Below are 8,052 nucleotides of genomic sequence, written 5' to 3' on the forward strand. Positions count from 1 at the left end.
TTTCTTTCTTTCTTTCTTTCTTTCTTTCTTTCTTTCTTTCTTTCTTTTTTTCTTCCTTCCTTCCTTCCTTCCTTCCTTCCTTCCTTCCTTCCTTCCTTCCTTCCTTCCTTCCTTTCTTTCTTTCTTTCTTTCTTTCTTTCTTTCTTTCTTTCTTTCTTTCTTTCTTTCTTTCTTTCTTTCTTTCTTTCTTTCTTTCTTTCTTTCTTTCATCTTCATTACTCAATATTTCAATGGATCTCATCCATGTGGGTCTTCTCTTTACTGCAAATCATGGCCCATCCATGTCTTCAAATCATGTGCAATTCTTATCCATGCTCTTCAAAATTCCTTCATTGAGGAGCCACTAGCTTGGGGTCTTCTACTAGGCCTGTTTACATTTCATGGCTAATCTTGAATGAAGCTCTAGACCTAGCCATGCTTCTGTCCCTCCCTCTCATCACATGACCAGCCCACTTCATTTTCCAATGATTTATTTCTTCAGTTACACCCCTTAATGCCACTTCTTGGGCATAGGTCATCATTGGCCATATGATGCTATCTCCTAGAACTTGTCATGAATCTCTCCATAGCCCACTGGGCCACCTGTAACTTTGATTTCATGAATTTTATGATATTCAAAGATTCATAAATATAGCATTGCTGGGAGAATATTTAAGTTAAAAAGATGGGATAAAGAATCGTAAATTTAGAACTTGAAAGGACCAAAGAAGTAAACCAATAGAAGTAATCAGTCCAACTCATTTTGTAGTCAAGAAAAGCCTACAGAAGTTGTGTGATTTGCCCAAGGCCACATAGGTAGTGACTTGCAAAGTTGAAGTTTGAATCCATGTTTTGTGAGCACAGATCCTGCATCCCTTCCTCCATATCACACTGTAGTCTTTGTGCTGGGTGGCAATTTGAGATGGTTAAAAGCACTGAACAATCTTGCAAGGGCAATCCCTCTTCCATTTGGGTTCTGTACAGATCATTCTTCATGAAGTGAATGCCTTTGGTGAACATATATTTTATATTTCCATTAATATTAATAATCAGAGAGTTCACAAATAAAGTTATCTCTATGATTGCACTTACTAAGGGAACACATTTAAGCATAAGCATGTGATTTTAACAAATGTGTATCTCTACCTTGTTGGAGGAGATCCTTGAAGGATATATTTTCCTTTACCAAATCAAATGTTTGAGGGTTTTTTTGGTAATAGACAAAGAAAATAGAATCTTAGATTCTCTGTACATTTCAAAATTGTTTTCCAAAGCTTGACTTTTTCATATTATTTTTATCAAGGATATAATTTGTTGACATCTTACAAAATCCTGATAAGGCAGAACAGTATCATTGCCATTTTACAGATGAGAAAACTGAGAAATCAAGTGAGTTGCTCAAAGAAGTTATATAGCTCATTAGTATTGGAGCCACAGTTAGAATGCATGGTGTGGTAAAAAGTGCCATGAATTTGATATTCAAGGAGTCTGATTCTTGGATACAAGGAGGGACATGACATGCAGACAGTGATGTACAAACAAGCTATGTTTTCCTTTTTAACTAATTTAAAGCCTCCTTGCTACAGTTTATTTCGCAGGATCATAGATTTAGAATTGGAAGGTATGCCAGAATTCATCTCATTCAAAACCCCTCATCTTCTAGATGGAGAAACTGAGGCCCAGAGAAGTGAAGTGACTTGCTCAAAGTGCTGTAGATCATCAGGGGTAGAGATAGTCTTTGTTATAGTTATACAGGGTTCTTTTCATTACAATGCACTGACTCCCTGAAGCAGTCAGTTCTACTGAAACTATGTCATATTCCTCTGTCCTGCCCAGGTTTCTGTGACTCCAGTACCAGGATGTTGGGTTTTATAGGGAAACTAATTCCTGGTTATTTGGGGAGATATGGGGGTCTTCTGGATATCCTCAAAGCTCAACCTTCTTCTTTGGGCACTAAGTTACCCTTCTAAGGGCACTTTGGGCATTAAGATTACCCATTAAGGTAACAGGTACCCTTCAGTGGTCATGGTTGAATAGATTCAATTTTTTTTCCAAGGGGAGCAGAGATCACTTAGTGAGATCATTCTGGGTAGATTTTGTTTTTTAAAAAAGATGCCATTGTTTGGAGCTCTGGAGAGCAGTGACAATTTTAGAGCCTGAAATCTCATCTGGGAGTTGGGGGTGGGGGGGGTGAGGGTACAAAAAGAATGATCTAGTGCCCAGAGAAAAAGAAATCAGTTTTAGAGGCTTTTTTTCCCAGCTGCTCATCTATAATGGGGCCCAAAAGGTGACCTTTAATGTGGGTGTGTGAAGTCAGCCTGCTGGGACAGACCAAAAGAATCAAACTAGGAGAAACAGTGCTCTGATGACACATTCCCTAAAACATCAAAGGGTCCAATGCACAAATGGAACAACCCAGAATGGGGGGGGGGTGGATGGGTGGGGAGTATCCAGGAAGCTGAGAAATTAAAACTGCAATTGGATGGGCTAAGTTAGCCTAGGTAGTGTGAGAATGAGTCTTTCGGGAGACATGAAAGTGTTGGGAGCTGGATGGGACCCAGAGTGGGGAAGGTTGGGCTGCCTCCTGAGATGCACTTAGCACCAGCACCAGAACAATTCCCTCCCCTCCTTGGGGCATCCTGCTTAAATTAAATCATATCAAGTTGGTAAATACTTGCTGAGCACCCACTTTGTACATAGCACTTCTGGTTTCCTCCTACCTCTTCTGTCTGTAACTTGGATTTTTAAAAATTCCTTCTGAGAGGCTGTGTTTGAGGAGGTAGTGCAAAGGTTCCCTCCCAGGACCCTGGCCAACACTTCCTCAAACTCCAGTTTTCATATCTTCCTAAAGTAGATGCATAAAAGGTGACTGCTTCAATTTTCAGTGAGGGTGTCAGCTTGGCATTTAATCAAAACCAATCCCAGCTCTCAAATGTGATCCTTTCCAAGGTCATCTGTGAGCTCTTCAATGTCCCACTGGCCTTAGTTTTAAAGTCCTTTGACAGGGTCTACCCCAGGCAGTTAAAGTCCATTGCTGTCAAAAGTGGTGTCACCAGTGCAAAGTCTCCCACTGGACTCTGTCCAAAGTGCTGACAGATATGGCCCTTGCTCAAAGGTGTCATCCCATGTAATATAGCAACTTAATAAACTCTAACATGTGTTATCCTGGAGATGGCTAAGATGTTCAGATTTCTGACAGATAATTTGTGTGTGTGTGTGTGTGTGTGTGTGTGTGTGTCAAGGGAGTCATGTAGCTTTCCCTTTCTTGTTGAGAACAAGATGGATTTAATGACTTCTTATGCTCATCAATATTTTTTGCTGCTTCAGGGTGTCCCACTTGGCTCATTTCCTTGACATTCCCTTCTTGTAGGAAGTACAGTAATTAGATTTGTGCTTGAAGAATCAAGATTATACCTTGTATGTGTAAGGGCTGGGAGAAGAGAGACAGTTCTGAGACTCTGGGAAGCCAGATGGGAAAAAATCAGCTTTCCTTACACCTACCTCTCCAAAACCTCGTCAAGATACCCTTTTTGTTTTTCCTAATAAATTCCCTAGATTGGGTACTCAGAGCAAAGAGACTATTTCAGGTTGCTGTGGGGATCAGAAAAGAACTACAGAGTACCAGTCTCATAGGTTCACAAGCCATTAAGTGTCACCAGGTAGAGTTTACCATGTCACAAACTATTAGTGCAAGAAGGGACCTTGGGGATAGAGACTGACCTTCATTTTACAAATGAGAAAACTACAGCAAACCCCCAAAGTGACTGAGTGATTTACCCAAGGTCACTCAGTGAATACAAAGCAGAAGTGGTTCTCAGTCTGAAACTTCAAGTTGACATCATACTTCCTTACCAGTATTAGTACTGAAATGTCAAGATATGATCGCCTTGTGAATATGCTTAGATGATTTGATAGCGAGGATACTTTTATGGGGTCAGGACTTAGCAAATAAACTGTTGCCTAAAGGGGGCTGTTGACCAGGGAAGGTCTTTTAAGCCACAAATTTAGTGTTATTTCTTTGGGGAAACTTAATGTCCTTTTTCCTCTTCTTTCCTAAGAACTCATATGTCAAGTAATCACTTTACAAATGTTTATCTAGCACTATATCCAGCGTTTCAGGAAACAAAACAGACCTAACCTCAAGTAGATTATAGTTTGGCTAAAAAACAGGATGTGATTATGGGAAATTGACAATCTTCCTGGGCCTCAGTGTTCTCAGTTATAAAGCAATGGATTTGAAGACCTCTAAGGTCCCTTTTAGCTCTAAATTCTATGACTCTAAGTTAAAATTATGCCCAGTAAGCACAAAGTGAGAGACATCCTTGTGGTTTGATGTCATTCCTCTGGGGAAGGTTTCTTAGCGGAGTTATAGATGTGAGCTGGGTCTTGACGGATGAGTAAGAATTGTGTAGGCAGGAAGGTGGGAAGAGGAATAATGTGAACAAAGTTCCAGGGATGGGAAGGTGAGAGGGAGAAAGAGAGGGAGGGGAGGGAGAAAGGAAAAGAAGAAGGAGGAGGAGGAAGAGAGAAGGATAAGAAGAAGAGAATAAGGAGAAGGAGGAGAAGGAAAAGAAGGAGAAGGAGAAAGAGAAGGAGGAGGAAAAGGAGGAGGAGGAGAAGAAGAAGAAGAAGAAGAAGAAGAAGAAGAAGAAGAAGAAGAAGAAGAAGAAGAAGAAGAAGAAGAAGAAGAAGAAAGAGGAAGAAGAAGAGAAGGGAGAGAAAGGAAGAGGAAGGGAGGGGAGAGAGAGAGACAGAGATAGAGAGAGCTTGTAAGGTAAATTTGGGGGGGTCAGATTGTGATATGCTTTAAATGCCTGGCTAAAGACTTGATCTTATAGGTAGTGGGGAGCCATTGAAGACTTTTGATCAGAATGGAAACATGTTGTTGGGCATGATCACACATGTACATGCCTTAGACTGTATATTTTCCTTCTAAAAGATAAGCAGTGGAGAAGATAGAGGATTTTTGCTTTGTTTTCTTTTAAACTTGCTCTGCAGAATTGTCACACAAATTGAATCCCTTTTCATTTGGCTCAAGGCAGGGTGAGGATAGGATGGGAGACTGTGTCTCAATATGGCATTGTTCAATTGTTTGCATCACACTCCAAGGGCCCTTTTTGCAGTGTTCTTCCTGGAGTGATGGCAGATCAGTTGAAGAGAGCTAGATGGATAAAGTGCTGGACTTGTAGTCAGGAAGACCTGAGTTCAAGTCTAACTTCAGGTCCTTTATAGCTGCATGACCCTGGGCAAGTCACTTAAACTCTTTCAACATGAGTTTCCCTATCTGTAATAGTAGTATTAGAATAGTACCTACCTTATAGGGTTGTTGTAAAGATCAGACAAGGTAGTTTGTATTAAGTGCTTTGCAAACCTCACAGCCCTATACAAATGTTAACTATTATTCTAGCTCTCATTAGGAAGAGCAGAGTAGTCTTCCATGATGGAGGCTAGAGGATCACAAGTTCCTGGTGGCTAACTTCTGGTCACTGATCTGTTGTAGCTGCTGTTGTATTTGTAGCAGATGCTGTTCTCTGTAAACCTGGCAGTTTCACCTATTTTGTTTGGTTTCCCACCACTTACTACTCTACAGCTTGAAAACACTGTCTTAAATAAGAACAGATCTAACAGGTGTCTTTGGCAGATTCCAAAATGTGTGAAGAAACCTGGGGCTGTGGTGAGTCTGTGCGGTAACACCTCTCCCTTCTCTGCCCCAAATTATAAAACTGGCATCATGCCAGATTAATGCTCAAGATCCTCTGTGGAGACATGGTGCTCTCTCTCATGCTTATAGGGTCAAGTCCAGGCTCCTGAATGGTTGGTAAGGCCCTGCCAACCTGGTGATGAGGCTCTTGGGATTTAGCTAGATTGATTTTTAGGAGACAGGCATGTGGCCAAGTCTTGCATGCAAAGTCTTGCAGGACCTTTCAGAACTTCTGCTTTTCTGGTCCAGCCTTTTAAAACTCTAGGTAGCGCACATACTACAATGAGACATTGCAGGAGAACTTTGGTGGTAGAAGCATGTAATGAATATATGGCATCAAGAGCATAGTTGTACATAGACTGGGGTTCTGGCATGCTCTGGGGGAGCATTCTCTCATTAGTCCTTAGGAAGGCCAATGGGAAGGCTTCTCCAGGTTATGCTAGCACACCGGTATAATGTTAATGGGATTTAAGATCTTCCCCACTCCTCCCCAGCCCATTAATAGGCCTTCTGTGGTGCCCATTAAGGGAAGCTTGCTTAGGGGAGGCTTGCTTGTAGGAAGGCTTTCACACCTTTGGCTAATTTCGGCACTGAGTCATGAGGGTTGTGATGTCTTCGGGTTCTGAGAAGTATATTTATACATACGCACACATATACATATATACATACAGAGGTAATACCTGACAAGAATCTCTGGCAGTGTCCTGTAGGGTTGTGATGCCTTCTGGTTCTGAGAAGTGTGTGTGTGTGTGTGTGTGTGTGTATATGTATATGTATACACACACACATACACTTACATATACACATTTACATCTACATCTACATATACACAGGTAATACCTGACAAGAATGTCTCTGGCAGTGTCCTGCAGCAAAGGAGTGTTGGACTTTGGCCAGAAGATGTAGTTTCAAGTGACTCCATTACTTACCAGCTATGTGACATCAAGCAGGTCACTGAAGCTTTCTAACCCTTTGTTCTATCATCTGTAAAACAGAGATAATAAATAGTCGTGTGTGTGTGTGTGTGTGTGTGTGTGTAAATATACTCTGAGTTGGTATTTTGCTTTGGGAGCTTGCTTATGAGAAGGATCTTGTGATTCCCTGGTGGAGATTCTGAATGGCTGTATGTTCAGAGCTCTCTGACTGCTCAGATGTAAAGGCTCCCTGGATCCAGGGATGTATGGAAAGTGTATAGTGTAGTGAACTTTCAGAAGTCCCCTGGCTTCACTAATGAAATGTTCCCCTCCCATATATTATTACCTGAAAGGTTAGAGGGCAGACAAGCAGGAGGATGTACATATGGAGAACTTTTTGGGGTCCCTTGACCTCGCTAAAGGTATATTCCCCTGCCCTATACAGTTACCTGCAAGGTTACAGGGCAGATAAGCAAGAGGGTGTGTAATCCTTTTTTGTTTATGCCTCCAGATATGGTCCCAGGATATTACCCTAATAAATAACTAACCTTAAGCAAGGGTAAATAGTAAACAAGATTAAGGAGGGTCCTTCTACATTGTCTGCATTCCTTTGGGTCAGTCACCTAGAGGGAGGATCTTTCTACATTGTCTGCATTGTTTTGGGGTGTCTATATTCTCTTGGGGGGGCATATAAACTCTGTGAGCCCCTTGCATCTTTGGCTCTGCATGAAATGGTCCTGTAATAGACTATTGATTACACCTCTGTCTCATTATTCTTACTGCTTGCTAGCCCACCAACTGTGCTGGCCGCAGTAATATAGCAATATTGCTTTGATTCAGGCAGTCAGAGCCCTGTCTATTGGTTTTTATTTCTCTGCTTGTATTTTCTCTGAAGTTCAGGGTGCTGACTTTTCCCCAGAACTAGTGAATGTAATTAAAAAAGACTGTTGACCCCTTAAACAGCTGTCTTTCCTAGTAAAGTAGATCTAAGAACCTGTGCTAGCAGCCAAACTGGGTATGCCAGTGTGGATACTACTACAGCCGGCTTATATGCTAGGGACTCCTCCTGAAAATGGTTCATAGGAACAAGTAGTGAACCAAATTCTCTACCCTTCACCTTAGATAATGGTGAATCATAAATTCATGGAGGACCTAATAAGACTGGATCACATTCATGTAGTCCATTACAAGAATTAAAAAAAAAAAACATTTCCCTCATAATCATCCTATTGGTAGGTTGTTCGTGTACCTATTGCTAGGTAATATGACTGTTATCTCTGTTTTACAGATGGTAGACCAGAGGGTTAGAGAGCTTCAGTGACTTGCTTGATGTCACATAGCTGGTAAGTAATGGAGTCACTTGAACCTACAACTTCTGGCCAAAGTCCAACACTTCTTTGCTGCAGAACACTGCCAGAGACATTCTTATCGGGTATTACCTGTGTATGAGGCAATGTC

The 8,052-nt window shown here is 41.4% G+C and overlaps 1 long non-coding RNA gene across 1 annotated transcript in view; it reads left to right on the forward strand.

The window, feature by feature from the left end:
* Nucleotides 1-8,028, forward strand: part of LOC138150969 (uncharacterized) — a 144,798-nt gene extending 136,770 nt beyond the window's left edge. Inside the window, exon 3 of the long non-coding RNA XR_011165708.1 lies at nucleotides 7,883-8,028. This is a non-coding gene — a long non-coding RNA (uncharacterized lncRNA). The remainder of the gene's footprint in view (nucleotides 1-7,882) is intronic.
* The last annotated feature ends 24 nt before the right edge of the window (nucleotides 8,029-8,052 follow it).

The sequence above is a fragment of the Petaurus breviceps genome, unplaced genomic scaffold (genome assembly GCF_028583685.1).
Source record: "Petaurus breviceps papuanus isolate PSGF00001 unplaced genomic scaffold, PetGlider_PUasm1.0 90895, whole genome shotgun sequence".
Taxonomy (NCBI): Eukaryota; Metazoa; Chordata; class Mammalia; order Diprotodontia; family Petauridae; genus Petaurus; species Petaurus breviceps.